This window comes from Siniperca chuatsi, linkage group LG22 (genome assembly GCF_020085105.1).
Source record: "Siniperca chuatsi isolate FFG_IHB_CAS linkage group LG22, ASM2008510v1, whole genome shotgun sequence".
Taxonomy (NCBI): Eukaryota; Metazoa; Chordata; class Actinopteri; order Centrarchiformes; family Sinipercidae; genus Siniperca; species Siniperca chuatsi.
This window is the reverse complement of record NC_058063.1, coordinates 1,248,593-1,267,810: the sequence shown is the minus strand read 5'-3', so window position 1 is coordinate 1,267,810 and position 19,218 is coordinate 1,248,593. Positions and strand designations below refer to the sequence as shown.

General features: G+C 40.5%; 1 protein-coding gene across 2 annotated transcripts in view; it reads right to left on the bottom strand.

The window, feature by feature from the left end:
* Positions 1-14,188, bottom strand: part of nat16 (N-acetyltransferase 16) — a 36,736-nt gene extending 22,548 nt beyond the window's left edge. Inside the window, exon 1 of one of the 2 annotated variants that reach the window (XM_044185144.1) lies at positions 14,005-14,188. The gene's annotated coding sequence lies outside the window, so the exon portion shown is untranslated. The remainder of the gene's footprint in view (positions 1-14,004) is intronic. The other variant, XM_044185146.1, reaches the window with a different exon arrangement.
* Between the last annotated feature and the right edge of the window lie 5,030 nt (positions 14,189-19,218).

The window sequence follows — 19,218 nt, the reverse complement described above, 5'->3', positions numbered from 1 at the left end:
CTGGACTTTTTGGGGCCGATGCCTATACCGATATTAGGGAGTAAAAAATTCTGATATGCACTGAAACAGTAAACTTCACTGGGAATTTATATTTAACTTGAATTAAGAAAAAGATTCACATATACATAAAATGCTGCCTATATAACTTTAAAAAATAAAAACAAGGCAACTGTGTAGGGCAAGCCGGCTACTGCCAATCCAGCGGCAAACAGTGGCAGGTTTATACAGGAAGCACAGCTTTTCCACATTGTAAACATCTTAAAAAAATAAATAATAATAATTTTTTAAAAGGCAGTTTAAAGCTGCAGTGCAGGACTTTAATGAACATCTGCTACATTCAAGCCCTTGCCAAATGAGTTCACACTATGCTGATTAAGCCTATCACCACCAGGTAAATCTCTGTATTTTGCAGTATACCAGAGTTTTTAAATCTGGTGTCTGTGGCAACATTCCTGTGCTGGTGCACCTCTAATGATGCGTTTTACGCCAACCAGCAATGATTGGTTTGCCAGAACTGAAGAGGGGAGCAACCCAGAGCCATGTAGAGAGCTCCACGAGCCGCCATTGCGATAAAGAAAATGGTCCATTGGAGAGAATGTTTAGTATTGAGAATTGTTTGTTTATTTTGTTTATTTATGTTTATTATGATTGTGTTAGTTTGTGTTACTGTGCTTTGGCAATGTTGTATTGTATGCAGTCATGCCAATAAAGACACTTGAATTGAAACTGAACAGAGATGACCCAACTCTCTCTCTACATGGTAACCATAGCGACGGAGTAGGCTACAGCAACTAGGAGTATGGCAGAGCCTATGGCGGAAAAACCTAAGAAGCCTCCAAGAAAAATTTCTGATCCTCCAGCTAAAAAAGAAACTTTGTGTTCAGAGGATGTATTACAGTCAAAAAAAGAAAGTGATCAACGGCGAGGACAAACACTATAACACTATAACCACTGGTGTAGCTTTTCCTAGAGAGAAGGGACTGAGGGCAGATATGGATGTCATGTTACTGCTCATGGACAGGTTGCTATTTGTAAAATATTTGGAGTAGGCTATGTAGCTATTAAATTTACTCTACCTAAATAATGGATTATTGTCTTGGAACTGTGGAAATTTCTCTGTATTTTTGGAACTATTTCTGAACACAAGCCTTGGGTGAGCTCAGCTCACTTGTAGGCATATACCATAAGCATGCGTCGACAATGTCTTTGTAATTACTCTCACTGCCAGAAGGGGAGACAAAAGTTCCGCACTGCAGGTTTATGTTAGCGCAAATGCGCCAACGAGCATGCTGCCTGTTGCTGTAGCTCCGCCTCGTTGTCTTACTTTTTCCAACTTTTAGCTTTCCTTTTTCTTCCAAACTTGAGTAACTTGTGTGTAAGTATAATTTAAACTACGATCTTTACGAAAATGAGACTAGAAAGTGTTTTGGTACTTTTTTTCGCCGTGAAATGTCTTCTCCTGCTATTCGATCAGGGCACCGCTGCAGATCAGCTGTTTGGCCGCATTGTTTACACCAGGGAAGAGCTGAGATCACGCTGAAGCCGAGCGGCACGGCACCCACGACAACCGATGTCCCCACTGAGATCTGGAGGAGGACACACCGAGGATGCAGAGGTGGAACGAAGCGGCGAGGGAAGAGAGAGGGGTGCAGACAAAAGAGACTTAAGAATAAGAGATTTAAGCCGTGTCTGCCTTCTCTCGTCATGGGCAACGTGAGATTGCTGGCGAATAAAATTGACAAGCTAACGGCGTTAGCCTGGAGTCAGACGGAGTCAGACGGAGTTTCAGACTGTTCGGGCCGACAGGGATCACACCGGGAGCGGTAAGCGGAAAGGCGGCAGGCTTGCTGTTCTAGTTAACAACAGATGGTGTAACCCTGGTCACGTTACTATCAAGCAGAGTATTTGTAGCCCGGACATTGAACTGTTAGCTGTGGGACTCCAGCCATATTATCTACCACGTGAATTCTCACATGCCATTGTTGTGGCTGTTTACATCCCCCCCTCTGCTAACCCGGCATTGGCGTGCAATGCCATTCATACCGCCATAGCAGAACTCCAGACTTAACACCCGAGTGCACTCATATTAATCTCAGGTGACTTCAACCATGTCAGTGTTTCAACACAACTATGTGCCTCTGGTTAAAAGGCAGCCTGCGACCACAAGGACAGTGAGGAGATGGTCAGAGGAGGCCTATGAGACACTTCAGGAATGTTTTGAAGTGACAAACTGGGATGCACTCTGTGAGTCTCATGGAGAGGACATTGACAGGCTCACTGAGTGCATTACTGGCTACATTAACTTCTGTGTGGACTGCAATGCCAACTAAGATGGTCCATTGTTATCCAAATAACAAACCGTGGGTAACAAAAGACATCAAGGACATCCTGAATGACAAGAGGAGGTCCTTTACTGATGGTAATAGGGAGGAGGTGAGGGCAATCCAGGCTGACCTGAAGGTGAAGATCAGGGAGTTAGCCCCCGGGGTGCTAAAAGCCTGTGCCCCCCAGCTATGTGGAGTCCTTCAACATGTCTTCAACCTGAGTCTTCAAAGGGTCCCTGTTCTGTGGAAGTCATCTTGCCTCGTTCCTGTGCCGAAGACGCCGCGTCCCAGTGGCTCCAAGGACTACAGACCGATGGCACTGACCTCCCACATAATGAAGACCCTGGAGAGACTGGTGCTGAAACAGCTGCGGCCCATGGTCAGACCCCTCCTGGACCCCCTTCAGTTCGCCTACCAGCCCCGGCTGGGAATTGAAGATGCCATCATCTTCCTGCCAAGCTGCATCCACTCCCACCTGGACAAGCCGGCAAGCACAGTGAGGATCATGTTTTTTGACTTTTTCAGTGCTTTCAACACCAGCCGGCCAGCCTTGCTGGGTGAGAAGCTGGCAGCGATGCAGGTGGATGCCCCCCTCGTGTCCTGGATTGTGGATTGCCTGACTGGCAGACCACAGTATGTGCGCCTGCAGCACTGTGTGTCGGACAGCATGGTCAGCAACACTGGGGCCCCTCAGGGGACTGTCCTCTCTCCCTTCCTCTTCACCATCTACACCACGGACTTCAGCCACCACACAGAGTCCTGCCACCTTCAGAAGTTTTCTGATGACTCTGCTGTGGTGGGATGTATCAGCGGTGGTGATGAGAGTGAGTACAGGGCTGTGGTGGGGAACTTTGTCTCATGGTATGAGCAGAACCTCAATGCGACAAAGTTTTAGGAGCTAGTTGTAGACCTACGAAGAGCCAAGGCACCAGTGACCCCGGTTTCCATCCAGAGGGTCAGTGTGGACATTGTAGAGGATTACAAGTACCTGGGGGTACACATGGACAATAAACTGGACTGGGCTAAGAACAGTCAAGCTCTTTACAGGAAGGGCCAGAGCCGCCTCTATTTTCTGAGGAGGGTGAGGTCCTTCAACATCTGTCGGACAATGCCGAAGATGTTTTATGAGTCTGTGGTGGCCAGTGCTATCCTGCATGCTGTTGCATGCTGGGGCAGCAGGTTGAGGGTAGCGGACGCTAACAGACTCAACAAACTGATCCGTAAGGCCAGTGACATTGTGGGGGTGGAGCTGGACTCTCTGGCGGTGGTGTCAGAGAGGAGGATGCTGGCCAAACTACATGCCATCTTGGACAGTGTCTCCCACCCACTACATGACGTGCTGGTCAAACAAAGGAGTACCTTCAGTGGAAGACTCAAAAAGCACCACAGAGCAAAAGTGTTAGTCTATATGACCCTAAGTCATTAAAATGGACATTGATCATTACAAATTCCCTATTTATTGATATTTTTTCATACCTCTATAACTGCTGTGCAATATCCTCCGTCTCATTATAATCTTAATAAGCTACACTTAACCGGTAAACCCACTTAGTACTTCACACTTATTTTATTTTACACTTATACCCACTTTGTACTTCATTTATTTTCTGACCTGTATTATAGTGTATTATATTTTTTGCTTAGTACTTCTATTTTTGTGTGCACTGACGTGATAGTGAGCTGCTGTAGCAAAAGAGTTTCCCCTCTGGGATCAATAAAGTATTTCTGATTCTGATTCTGAACAGCACCTCTGCTATAAATGTTAAGGGGAAACTTTCAACGTATCTGGTGGAAAACCAGGCTTTAAAATTTTGTAAATGCAACGATTGGAATTGTTGAACTGCGAGTCCGGAACAAAACAGTTTGGTGTGAATACATGTAACGTTACTGTTATACTCCTATTAATGTTAATGTTAATTAGCATTAATGTTAATGTTAATGGGCTAAGATTGGGCTCACACATTAGCTTCCACTCAACTGACAACGTATGAAAGTAGCTGCACAGGGCTGGATTCCATAAATCAATTCTCTAAAGAAATTAAACATTGAGAAATACTTGCCTTCCAGGATTAACCCGCAAGTGATAAAGACCATTCCAGTTCCCCTCAAAACAATGATTCAACAGCTTTTGGCGTACTCTAACACTGTATCAGAAATGAGGTCACTCTGTATTGCTACTTAAGTAGCAAGCAGTTCACTAATAAGTTTATTAAAAATGTTTTATCAACACAATACTACTCTAATCATCTGAAAAGAAAATATGTTCTTCAAGAATAACTTAAGAGATATAGAGATAACTTCTGTTGTGAATTGGCATTATTTAAATAAAACTGAATTGAATTGAAGAATACAGTGACAAAGAGGCAAGGAAAATAAGGAAATTATATTTGTCCTATCCCATCCTACCTAAAGCCAAAGAAGTGACATTTAACAGACAGAAACTCCCTGAAACTTTTTTCTTTATTGGACTTTATGCTGCTTGAATAAGACCCTATGTGGTTCGCTAGCTAGCTAATGTAGCAAACAAGTATGATAAGCATGAGTGACATAGCGGTTGTCACAGGAGAGTAAAGTATGTTAAAAACGATTATTTACTTTCCAACATTGCATCTCACCAACTGGGTAACAACGTACTACGAAGTCAACACAACAATCTCAAACCACCACTGCACCGTTGTCTGCTGAGCTGCAGAAAGAATGGGAAGATATGCTCTGATGCTTACCTTTAAATCCTTTCAATCAATTACTGACTGTACTGACAAACTATAGCTGGCTAGCTACCTTACTAATATAGCAAACAGATGTGATAAGCATGAATGACCTGACGGTTGTCAGGTGCAGGGTTATATTAGCGTTATATTGAAAAGGGAAAATGATGGGGTCATTGTTTATTAACTTTCCAGCAAAGTATTTCACAAACTAGCTAGCAACTCACCATGAAGACACTGCTTGACTCCGCACCACCATCTGCTCAGCTGTGATGCATAATCTGACACATGCTGCAGACAGTGCTGAGAGTTATGTAAACATAAATCGGTCGAGCTCTATTTATTATCGCTTATATATACCTATCATTTTTTATTTATCAAATTGATTTTTTGTTTTAATTTTGGTTCACATCCTTCAAATTGAACTGAGTTGTCATGCCAATCACAACTTGGAAAATGTGTTAAAATCTTTTTCATTGTGCAGTGGACGGAATATTTTCCTTTCCATCCAGATGGTTAGAAGAGTCTTTTCAGAAAAGCTGATGCTTAGCCCCTTGACTCCAGTGTCATGGTAAGACATGAGAGGCACAAACACGGCAAATTGGCTAAAAAAGTGTTTTTGTGTGTGTTATCATGCAAGATTGTCTTTACACACCAGGTCATTGCATCTTAACAAGTTCAAATCTGGCATCTTAAGACATTAAAAGTGTGTTTACACATTTCTTTTCAACATCTTAAGCTTTTTAAAACTGGGAGCAACCACTTTTCCTGTGATTTAGGGGGAGAACAGTGGGGCAAGACCACATATTTCTTTTGTTGTATTTTTATGCAGCATCATAGCACTGTTTTACAGCCCTCCACTCCCTGTAATGCTTCTTTCTCTATTCAACTATTTCTTTCTTAAACTAATACTATTAGTACCATTACAATTAATAGATTTAGACTAATAGATTTAAACAATAGACTGTAAAAGGGCATGTGAAATGACTAATCCAAGCAAACATTTTCCATTTAGCCACGTGAGACTAATCCTGGTTTACAGCACCTGGTATTCCCAGGCGGTCTCCCATCCAAGTACTAACCAGGCCCTGTCTACACATGAAACGCTGGGGGGTAATGTTTACCTGCCTGGCGAGTCGAGTTGTTCACCTGGAAGTGGCGAGAACTTTAGATACAGACACCTGCATGAATGCCATATGTCAGAGACAATTTTGTGGGTGCTCAGAAAGAACTAAAGGCCACTTTGATCCAGCTAGATCACTAATTTGGCTCTGTGACATTCAGGAACAGTTTGAACACTTTGTGGCTGTTGCTCACCCATTTGGTTAGAGTAAAGCCTCCTAGGGCGCATGCCTCCCTGAGGTCCTTTTGTGAGCTTGATTGCTTGCCTCATGGAAGCCACAGACTAGAGACAGTCATCAATATAAAAGCTATTCTTGATTGTATCAAGTACCTCCATGCTGTATTTGTCTGAGTTGTCATTTCCTGTTTGCTGCAAGGCAAAGTTAGCAATACTTGGAGATGATACCGAAGACATGAACATTCATCCGGTACACTTCCAGTAGGTAGTACATTGCTTCAATATCTGTCATTATTGCAAACTGCTCCTGATGGAACCTAAGCAGGACACCTAGAAGTAGGTTAGCCAAAACCGAACCTTGGAAACGTTCTGCATTATGAGATTTGCCTCTGTATGATGAAGAACAGTCAAATACAACTCAAAAGTTTCCTCTTTAGCTTATGATAAACCCCGCGATGAGGTAAATACCACACATCGCCATCATCCATTCCATTTGGAGCTGCTTTTGCTGCACCTTTTCTGCATACCCTTTACTCAGTAATCGGCATCAAATACTGGTACCTCTCTTTTAGGTAGCAGGGATAGATTTTACTGCATAATCATTAGATTACCAATTTCATTTTGTTTTTGAACCATCATGCTGAGGTTTTCATGAGAGCCATTACTGTTTTCAGGATTTTCCTGTTGTGGGCTGGATGCACTTGTGGCCTCCTGAGAGCTGCTACAGATGTGCCCAATTGCTCGCTGAAGTGAAGTCTTAGGTTCAGCAGCCACTTCCAAATCAGAGGTGTCAGTAAGTGTAGGTTACACATTTTCTGACTTGCTTGCTTCCTTGTAATAGGCATTCATGTCATCCCCATGTGGCTCAGCCTCCTCATGGCTTAAGAGTATTCCACCTTTTCCATCGTTGATTTTATAATAGTTTCCTCCAGCTATAAGGCATGTATGTCCTTCAAAGCAGCAGATCGAGCCTCCAGAGCTGCCTTTTCAGCAGATGCCGCAGATGTCTCTTCTGCTTAACACCTCTTTAAAAAAGTAGCTGAAATTAGTAATCATACCAATCAACATGGTCATTCTCTTTTGATTCCTCTGAAAAGTTCTTGCACAGATTGATGCACCTTGTTAAATTCACCAACAGCTTGTCTGAACATGACCATACATTCATTGATATTATCCACATTTCTACCTTCCACAAGCAAAGCTTTTGTTTCATTAAGCTTCCTTGTGCACACTCCAAGTTTACCTCTGTGAGTTGTAATGAACCTCGGCCTCAGCAGCAGTCCTAAGTTGTTGGGTCATTTTGATTTCCTTTTAATTAGGTTGAGTCTCTATTTCACTCCATAATGCTTTTCTCCGCCGTTTTGCGTTGTGTAAATATTTACACAAACGTCCTTTAAAGACCTTAGCTGCTTTGCTTAGCTTGCTTCATTCATAACATTTTTTACATGCAAATATTTGTGGAATGTTGCGCGTAACAGCGCTTCCATTCGCATTTCCATTAAGTAATACACTAGCACGATTCTTTCATTCTTTTGTTTACGCACGACTGATATATCCATTCATGAAGCTGGTAATCGCGTCTTCCATCCCAAGCAAACAGAAAACGTCTGTATTCCTCTTGATTGTCCTTTGTAACTCTGTCTTTAGTTAAATTTTTTGACTATGAAATGACTAATCCAAACAAACATTTTCCATTTAGCCACATGGGGTTAGATGAGGAGCTGCCAATACACACTCTTCATAAAGCGCACAAGGAAATTCAAAGTAAATAACACATAGTTTATTAAGCTATAAACTCTGGTTGACTTTTCCGCAAGAAAATAAAACAAGATCAAACGGAGGATTCATGACATGCGATGTGGTCATAAAACTGTTGCTTTTCGCCATCTAACCCACCCACAGATGTTTCAATAATCTACTTAATGGCTACCTATTGCCACCCTTGTGACGAAGAATCCAGGTGCATCATATACATGACACACAGTATCAGGTAATTATCAGGTGAGTAACCAATCATAATCTCTTTTGGACTACACAATCAAGAGTGTTCCATCGTAGAAAAGGTTTCAGTCGTAGTCATCTGGACACTGTTTTCAGAATCAAGACGTTTCGGCTCCCATCCGGAAGTTCCTGAGCGTCTGACACTCAGGAAGACTCCTCCCTGAGGGCAGGGCCTAAGCAACACAGAGTAGCTTAAATTTCTGAGTTCTCAGACCATTTTCACAATTGAGAATGACTTCCGGATGGGAGCCGAAACGTCTTGATTCCGAAAACAGTGTCCAGATGACTATGACTGAAACCTTTTCTACCACATTTCATACTAATACTTCATAAGTCAAAATATCATAATCTAATTCAAAATATCACTCATTTTCTTATCTAGTGCTCTAAGTTCTTAATAGGGCTCCAACAACAGTAGATCAGTTAGCTTAGTAGATCAGTAGGGATTTATAATATTTATCACCTAAGTGAAAAATATTAAACATTATATCCTAAATTTATCAGCTGCAGATTGATCAGACCATTTGCAGCAAAACATCACAGCTAAGCAATAGTCATGTGACACACACTGTAGGTATCAGAAACCTGAGCAGACGCAAAAGCTGTGTATAAGGTCACATGACCACATATGACAACAGCGTAGGCATGGGTTGGTCTTTATGTTCAAAGATGGTAGTCACATTGTCATGATAGCACAGCAAAATTCAATATATTAACAGGCTTTTAACACTTAAGACACCAGACTTTAGATCTTGCATGACAACACACATAACTAACTACACACATGTAGTATGTACAGAACCATGTCCCATTCCCTGTCTGCGTAGACATCCACTGCTAGTTATCCTACCCGTTTGCATGGGGAGAGAAACAAAGAGACTGGGATGAGTGAGTATATGTGTTGACAAAAGTGGAAAGAATAGGATGTCCATGTTGTGCTTTCCGATTTTTTTCTCTCCCTTCCATGATTAATACAATAATGCCTCCGTGCTTTCAATTCCAAATACCAAACTGTCAAAAGACATCAGATCACATCCAAATCTCTCTCTCTCTCTCTCACTCTTTCTCTCTCTCTCTCGCTCTCTCTCTCAGAGCTCAGCTATAAGAGCTTGCATGACAACAGAAAGTATTTCTTTCGTGAGTCACCACGCAAAAGAAATAGGCATAATATGATGATAGGGGAGGATGGCAGCCACTTTGAAAATCAACACAACTGTCCCATCACTATTTAAAGCTGCACTAATCAATAGTTCTATATTAACAATGGATTAAATGATGTGTAATGTGAAAGTAGTTGCTCGCAGTGACAAACCCACAGAGAATAATCATCAACTCTGCAGTTCGTCTCAGCTCTACAAAGCTTTTTAACCCATTATTTTGCTTTCACAAACTCTGCTCTCATTAGCGTCATTTCCAGCAGCAGCAGTTAGCCATTTTTAGCAGAAAAGTTAGCGACTAGCTGGTGAACATGGTGGAGCATTTAGCGGCTAAAGAATCAGATATTTGTTCTCAGAAGTTGGTGGAGACCAAAGCTAAAAGGACAGTGAATATTGGAAAATTCCAGTGTGTCCCCGAAGCAGATGCGTGCACTTTATGTGCAGTATCTATATTAAGTTATCTACAATAGCTAACTCGGCGGGCTAATCTATGTGTTTACTTTCATTAGCACTCAGAGACAAGTGTTTGAAATGATTTATACAAAACTGAAGTTTATTAAAGGCTTGCTCAGCTTGCCCTGATGTACGTATTTTTTGGTAGAGTTGTGTTTCCCATCAGGGAGGTGGCAAGTATAAACTTAGGATGATCCATAGTCAGAATAAGACCTGGGTTGAAAAGTACCAGAATTTAGCTTTACATTCACCAGACAGAAACATGACAAATGACTAATATTGAGCTGTGTCTGCTGGATGTGTTAATAGACAAATGTTTGCTAAATAATTAATTAATGCAGCTTTAAGTCTCCAGAATTTGTTCATTATTGCTGCCATTGCACCTACAGACACTATGCCTCCCAAATAACTTTTACAGCCCACATGCAAACCAAAACCAAACATTTGTGCAACAAAAGGATTATAATAATACATGTGCATTAATGTCACATCATGTCATATTAACAACATAATATTCTACATTAATCTTAATAAGAATGAACCAAATGTCCGGAAGTCCCGTATCTTGTATCTATACACTTATCTATAGAGATGATTATCAATGAGACATGTATGTTTTACTTTCCCTCCATTTTGTGCACTCTCATGTAGCGTAGAGTGTACTATTTATATTTGGGATGAAGGTTTAGTGGTTGTCTAGAGTCCAGATGGTCCGCCAAATGGAGCATTTCCACATGCATAGTCAAATCAAGTGAGAGAAGAATTTTCCCAAAATGCATTGCAACTGTGGCTGAGGAATGGCTTAAATGTCTACAAATGTAGCCTAAATATCTTCATATTATGTAAAAAATTTAAAATTAGATGGCATATCTTATGCACATGCAGTTATGTACAGTTATGTTATGTTATGTTACAGTATGTTACTAATTCTTCATGATGAGTAGGCCTACCTGACAATTGCTATGCATTATGTCAATAGAAGATCCCATGGATGCACTGGCCTGAACAACTACAGCCTCTTCATAACTCTGACACCTCCAGTAGTTTATGTTGTCCACTACTACTTCATAGTTACAGATCTACCCCCTGGCCCTTGCAGCTCCATTCCAAAGGGCCATTACCCAGTCACGAGCACTATGAGACGAGTGATAGGGTTACTGGAGAAGTAATAGGATAGGGTCCATGTCTGTTAATTTTACAAGTGTTATATATCTATTTACATTCTTAGTATGAGGTGAAAGTGCACCGACATCTAGATTCTCATTTTGCAGAAACATTTGAGTGGATATTTCCTCTTCTAGTAAATCTCAGTATGAGGTCCATACATGCAACATACAAGCATATGTGCAGGTGCTACTACTGCTTACGTTTCTACCAAAACTTTGGCTACCTGTGTGCATTATTGGTAGTGGTATGGCTCGAAGGATGGCAGTGTTTGTGGGCTGGTCACACGCATAGTACAGAGTGAACTATCTCTGCAACTATTGGACTAACTGGCATGACTCTTCATGGTCCTCAAAAGATGAATCCTAATGACTGTGGTGATCCCCTGATTTCATCTAGCACCACCAGGGTGTCAAAGCACTTCATGACAGGATGCCACTAAAATTAACAAATTCCTGTAATTTTCAGCTGTACCTTTGAGATTAATGCTACTATAGCAAGTTCACATGCTAACGTTAGCATGTGAACATGCTTAATGTTTGCATGTAAGCAAGCTGTAAACATAAATTTTACAATGTACAAATTAATTAAATTACGTAATCAATAGTCGAATAGTAGAATATAGGCATTCAGTGCCAAGCACAGGTGAAGTTATTGATGCATTCACAGCATTGCCTCAGAATGGAAAAAATGGACCAAACAGCAAATTTTCCATGCCATGATTGGATGATAAAATAAACAGTATTCAAGTTGAAAACTGGTAAATACGGTAACTCCTATATGACATCAATCCCAATGTGGGAGGTTCAGAATCATGTTTCTGCAGGATCTAGTACAAATTAAGCCCTGACTGGTTTGTAAAAGAGAAATCTAAATATAGAAACATCTGAGATAGCTGCAGACTGCATTCTCATTTTCACCTGCCATAAGATGTTGTCCAAAGTAAGTATAGCTGAGGGTGACAATGCACACCTTAGAAAGTTTGAGCTGACAAGCTGAGTTTTAGATATCCTAAAAATGTACAGAAGATGAACCTGTTTTTTTCAGGGGTATATGGCAACACATCCTGACCACTCAGCCCAACCCTGGTATAGATCTAAGAATAGAAAAGTTGTCGTTCCATTTTCATCCATCCAGCCAATGGTTTATAATGTGTAATGTGTTACAGGCTGACTGGGCCATAGGTTTTTCATTTTGTTGTATCTAGGATGGCATTAGGTGATATCAATAGAGGTATACTACACAAACATGACTTTGTTTTCTACCCAGTGTGCCCCTTAAGGGCAGCTGCAATGCTCTAAGATCATGTCCACTAGGAGCAGTGCCTAAAATTATAGACCACTTTCTAAACTTGTCTTTATTCCAAATTACAAAAGGAAGCATTATAGCACATAACTCAGTACATTATAATAAATCCCTGGAGGTCAGAGCCCATAAGGACCAGGGATACTACTCTCCTAGGGAATATTGGTGCCCATGCTACTACTATCCTGTTGATCTATTTAGGGTCTGACAGACTACTATGCCAGTGTATGCAGTCAATGGGAAATAAATGACTGACAGAACAGAAAACGTATTTTTGATCCCAATCTGGGAGGTTATGGTTCACGTTCAGGCAGGATGGGGTACAAGTTAAACCCTGGTGTCTCTGGCTGACTGGTTTAAAAAGGAGAACCCTGAAGACATTGCATTATCACAAATGGCTGCAGACCTCATCCTTACATTAGGATCATCAATAGGTGACAGCATAAATAGGTAGGTGTTTCTGTTATTTTGTCCAAATCCAAGTCAGCCTCAATTACATCTAAAGATAGCATCTACTAACATCTCAAAAATAAACTTATTGATTGGTTATTGCATTGAATTACAAGTGTTAATAATCAGTTAGTTAATCAACAGAAAATTAAGCAACAATAGCCCAAATTTCATAGCGCTGGAATATTTTGCAGTATCAGGAAGAACATGCAAGATCCCAAAAAATGGGTTCTGATCCCACTCTGAGATGATCTTAATAAGCCTGACTGACTAGTTTGTAAATATCAATGGCTCCAAACTGCATCCTCATCATCACCTGCCATTTAAAAATGTATGTTTTCGTACATTTGGATAAAATAACAGAAACACGAAATTTTATTGAATACACACTACAGCCCCAACAGACACCCCTCTGACACAGCCGAAACAAATATCAAAAATGGATTAGCAAACATTATTACCTAAAAGTGGCGTTTTTAATGGTTTTTGCATTGTTTTACAAGTGTTGTATTGTATGTAATTGCCTTTTTTATTTATTTAGAGTTAAATCAGTTTGCGCATATTCTCATCTTTCATTATGTTGTATTACAGGAATAGCTAAGCGGATAGGATGGAGGAATTGGACTAAATTGAATATGACCATAATGACCTTAATGCCATGTTATAAACCAAGGCATTAAATATTTAGCAATGTGTTCAAATGGCAACGACGGGGAAAACTACTTCTTAAAAGAACATTTATGATGCTGTATGAATTTTACAAAGGTTATATTTAAGCTATATTCAGCAGTGGTGTGTGTCGTCATTTGTGATACCACCGTGATAACCGAGCAAAGAACAAGAAAAATAACCTAAATAATCCGACAATGTAACTATCCTGTCATTATTGGGAAGCCTACAACACATTTTAAGAGTATTACATAATACCACTGGAGATTAAAATCAAACAATACCATAAAATCCGATACGTCACAATGAACCCAGCGGGCCTACTAAGCACCTCTAACACTGCATGCGCTGCACAGCCCATATAGGGATGTTATAGGCTGGTAATTTTCCTCCAGACAACCTATAGGACAGCACTGAGCCATCCGTTATCTAACCGGCAGCCGCTCTCCAGCCGTCTGCTCTGCGGGTCTTACCGCGGATGATGGCCGGCGGTGGTGTCCTTGGTGTCGCTTGTCGGAGGAGACAGGATGGTAGACGGTACCGAGCTGCACAGTTCCGGTGATGAATGAAAGACAGACAGACAGACCGGCTCTGTCGGTGATCCACTGGAGACTGAACACGAACTACTAGCCCCGCCCCGCTCGATTCTCTACGTCAAGCCTTAGTACTGGACTCACTGAAGCGGCTCAGCATCTCGGCAGCCCTCCCCCTCTCCGATCTATGTGTGTGTGTGTGTGTGTGTGTGTGTGTGTGTGCGCGCGTATGTGTGTCGGTATCAAAGGGACGTGCACAGACTTCCAAGGAGCAAGAGCAGTTGGGTAGCGCACCTCATTTCTGCCTTTTTTTCAGTAATTTTGCGTTACAGTGGCAAAAGTGTAATTTGCTAAGTGAATAAAAATGCCATCAGAACTACTAAAATAAACTAAAGTACAAAGGGCCTACTACAAATAAGATCCTCTTTAAACATCAGTATTGATTTCAGAATAAAACACAGCCCTTTTCTGACCTGAAAAAAATGTTCAGTTGGTGTATTTTTAGACCTCTCAAAAGCATACAGCTGCTTCAAAGATATGGAATTCAAGATGTTATTCTCAAATTATTTTAAAATTATTTATAGCTGTAGGCCTATATCAAAAAGGTCCAAGCTTTGGCAAGGATCTATTCTTGGCCCATTGCTTTTTTAAATGTATGTCAATGACCTGCCTATAGTTGCTGTTTGTCAATTGTAGTCAAGTCAATTTTATTTACATAGCCCAATATCACAAATCACAATTTGCCTCAAGGGGCAACAATTACAATATGTACAACACCATCTGTCCTTAGACCCTCAATTTGAAAGAGGAATTACCCCCCCCCCCCAAAAAAATCCTTTTAACAGGGAAAAAATGGAAGAAACCTCTGGAAGAGCAACAGAGGAGGGATGATGCTGATGATAGCTAGCTTCACACGATACAGATTTTAGTACACTCATACAAAATAAAAATACAGAATTGGTGCAAATCTTTAAATTGTTTCATTTGAACAAACATGCCTTCTATATTAAAAGTTTTAAAATATTTTTCAATTAAAACAAGAAAATACCACAAACATTTAGCCCAGATATTTGTAAATAATATTGAAATGATGCAAATCGCTTTTACAAAATGTCTTAGGAGTCTTTTTAGACTATTTGAAAAATCCATATTAAAAATATTTGTAATAAGTGAATGAAAACAGAATATTGAAGGAAACATTTGTTCACTGATCCGCCAATCTTTTTATTTAACTTTGTATTATAGTTGAATTCATCGATGTTTTAATTATTGTTATTGTTTGGGATGCTCATAACAACTTAATGTAAGTATTTGTTTGTACCTATAGTTTTCCTGACTTTTCCAAACAATATTTCATTCACTTCACAGACCTTCATTCATATTCTACCAGGTCTTCAAAGGACTTTAATGTAGGCCTACCTTACTTTGGAACTTCTAGGAACATAGGTCCCTATTGGGGAGGACTCTGACCCATGCAATCACCCCACCTCCTCCATGAGTTTTGCACTCTTTAAACTACGTCACCTGACTTTGAAATTGGGCGCGTCCAGAAATGACGCTAAAGGGGTACCTACAGCGTCATATTTTGAAGTGGAGGGACACTGACCAAGCTTTAGTATTTGACGACTTGGGAGTGAGAACGGGTTGGTATTACAGTATTATTACTCTCCTTCTGTGGGTATGATGAGGTGGGATGGTTTTGGAGGTTGGGATGTGTAGATGGGGGTTGAGTGGGATGGGGTAAAGGTGGGGAATACAATTCTAATCCAATACATGTCTTTTTGTCAAATTCAGCGAATATCTCCTCACAGTCTGCTAGCTGTCCGTTCTGTGTGCGCGCTGAAAAAACACAGCCCTGGCTCTGTAAATGGGAAACAGACAAAGTGAAACACAGCACTATTTCAGCCATTCCAGCCATGATGTGTGTGTCAGGTAACGTTAAATGACTTGCCCACAGACATTCAGCTGACTTTCTAGTTTGCCAAGATGTGCTGTTGTTGTGATGTTAGCTATAGCAGCAGGAGAGTTGTGAGTATCACTGTCTGGAGCTGCTGTGCTGGCTTACGCCCCCTTCATTTGAATATAACAGATGTAAATAAACATGGCTTCATGAAATTAACGTCCCCTGAAATAAATAAATGTGGATTATGAAATAAAAGTCCAACAAAATAAATAAAAGTAGTCCTTTGAAAATGGTAAGTACTTGTATAGCGCCTTTCTAGTCTTCCGACCACTCAAAGCGCTTCACACTACAAATCACATTCACCCCATTCACACACATTCATACACTGATGGCAGAACAGCTCATCAGTACAAAGAAACTAACTAATCATTCACACATGATCACACACTGAAGGCACAGCCCTCGGGGGCAATTTGGAGTTCAGTGTCTTGCCCAAGGACACTTCAACATTTGGGCTGGGGGAAGCCCGGATCGAACCGCCGACCTTTCTCATTGACTAATTTATTTATTTCATAGCCATATTTATTAATTTCACAGGCATATTTATTTTTTATTTAATATTGACTAAAATGGCATTCCATACCTGTGAGATGTGTGCTGCTGTCACTTTCAATGCATGCGCACAGGGATGAAAAGTATTATCGTTTTATCAGATTACTGTTGAGAATGGTTCAATCCTTAACTCCAGTGATTTTAACATTCATATTGGTAACACCACAGACCATTTTGCTAACTCATTTACTAACATGTTTTCAACCTTTGAGTTCATATAGCACACTGCCGGGCCTAATCATAATCAGGGCCAGACTCTTTAACTGGTTATTTCTAAAGGCCTTGAATTGAACTGAAATCCCAACATCTAGAGTGGACTTTGCGATTATATCAATTCAATTTCATTTATATAGCGCCAATTCATAACAGAAGTTATCTCATTGCACTTTTCCTATAGAGCAGGTCTAGACCGTACTCTTTATAATATTAATTACAGAGTCCCAACAAATCCCACCATGAGCAAGCATTTGGCAACAGTGGCAAGAAAAAACTTCCTTTAAGAGGCAGAAACTTTGGACAGAACCAGACTCAATGGTGGGCGGCCATCCGCTGCTGCCGTGTTAGGTTTTGAGAGAGAGAGAGAGAGAGAGAGAGAGAGAGAGTAAATAGTAGAATAGTAATTCTAGTGTTAATATTAAAAAATTAGTAATTAGTAATAATAGGAATGACAGCTATAGGAAAAATAATGTCAGCATTAGTAACAGAGCCAATAACAACAACTGTAGTAGCAGTTGTCGAGCAGGAACACGGGGGCAGCAGGTGGCCCACAACCACAGATCCAGACTCTGCAGCTCTGGAGGCAGAAATACCTGCTGAAATCGACAGAAGGAGAGAGGAGAGAAACGAGAAAGCACAGAACTATGGGAGAGAGAAGATGTAGAGTTAGTAACATGCAGTAATGGGATAAAAATGCATACAGATGGAGAGAAGGAGAGAGGAAAGAGGTGCATCATGGGAAGTCTCCCGGCAGTCTAGGCCTATAGCAGCATAACTAAGTGATGGTTCAGGACTCACCCAAGCCAGCCCTAACTATAAGCTTTATCAAAGAGGAAAGTCTTAAGCCTACTCTTAAATGTGGAGATGGTGGACAATATCAATATCAATCTGCCACTATCAAGCAAACAGAGTCATGAATCAGAAAAATCAGAATGTCTGATCTCATGTCACAATACAACGCAATGTTATCTACTGATAATAGGCAGACAGCTGATTTTAGTGTTGTCACTGCATGTTTCCAAAGACCAGAAGAATCTGTAACACAGTTTATCACAAGATTCCAGAAAGTGTGGGAGTCAAATGCAGGCATGAAAATGGAATAATGTGAACCACTACCTGCTTATTGTCTAGCATAGCAACTATCTTTGAAATCAATGATTTCGCTTTGGAGACAAAGACATTTGCAGAGGCCAAACATAGACTTGAAGTCTTAGAGACAAGCTGTGTGTTTCGGACGAGAGTTAGAACCCCTCAGAGAGGTGCTCCACAGAGAACACACGCACACACACCCAGGGACAGGAGAAAAGATAAGTGTCATAGATGTGGAAGAACTGGACATTGGAAAAGACACTGTAGGGTCAGGAATGATTTTAACACATAGAGGTACATATGTAAAGCAAATGGTCTAAAATGTTGCAGATAACTACACCACAATAACCAGCTTCTCTCACACCAGGCCTGACATGTACAGAAATCATAACAATACATAGTGATGTCAAGAAGTATTACTTCTGTGCTGCTAGTCAAAATAATGTTGTTTAACTTACCTGAGCTGTAATGATGGCTGGCAGTATAGTTACTCTTTCTACAGTTTGTAAATGTGTAAAATTTGCAAACTTCTTGTTCCATTGATAGAAGTGTATCAAAGACTGTATCAGGCAGATAGCAAATCCTGTTCCATTGAGCTATAATTTTGTTTTTAAATTCTTAAATGAGCCTTTAGTAGAGATGCTTTGTGTAATTTGATTGCTGTGAGTTACTCTATTTCTGATGGTATATTTGCAGCTTCCTGATAAATATTGTTTCAAACTGCTTGATTGTTGTTGCAAAATTTAAGATGTGCTCTCTGACCAGTTTGATCTGATCAGTATACACTTTTGTTCACTATGGGTGTTACTTTGGCTAAAACAGCACCAGCTCTGGCTGCATCTGACACTGCTCCATTGTGCTATAGCATTATAGTTTTTCAGTCAGTTCCACACATTTTAACCTTGTGATCTGGGACTCATGGTGGTTCCTGGATGTTCACATTACATCTCAGAGACAGAGTGACTGCTAGTTTGCCACACAGTGAGCCTTTAATAACTTCTTTTGAAAACATTTCACCAGTTCCTACACTGAATATAAGGCCTACCCTAGAGTTAGCAGATGTTCCTCTTTCTTTATGGGCTTTGCATAAAACAATGTTGACTTTGGAATTTTAGCTCACCCACATAAAATAACTTTGAAACCAAATATAGTTTTGTCACACTTTAAGCAATATCAGATACCTCAAGAGACAAAAAAACAGGCTTTGAATCTGTTATTAATCCTCTTCTAAAAGAAGTAATACATTTAGACTCTATTCTCCTCCTGAAATATTTTGACAGAGCATCACAGAGGTCAGAGAGCATTGGATTCATGGATCCACTGACATGGACTTT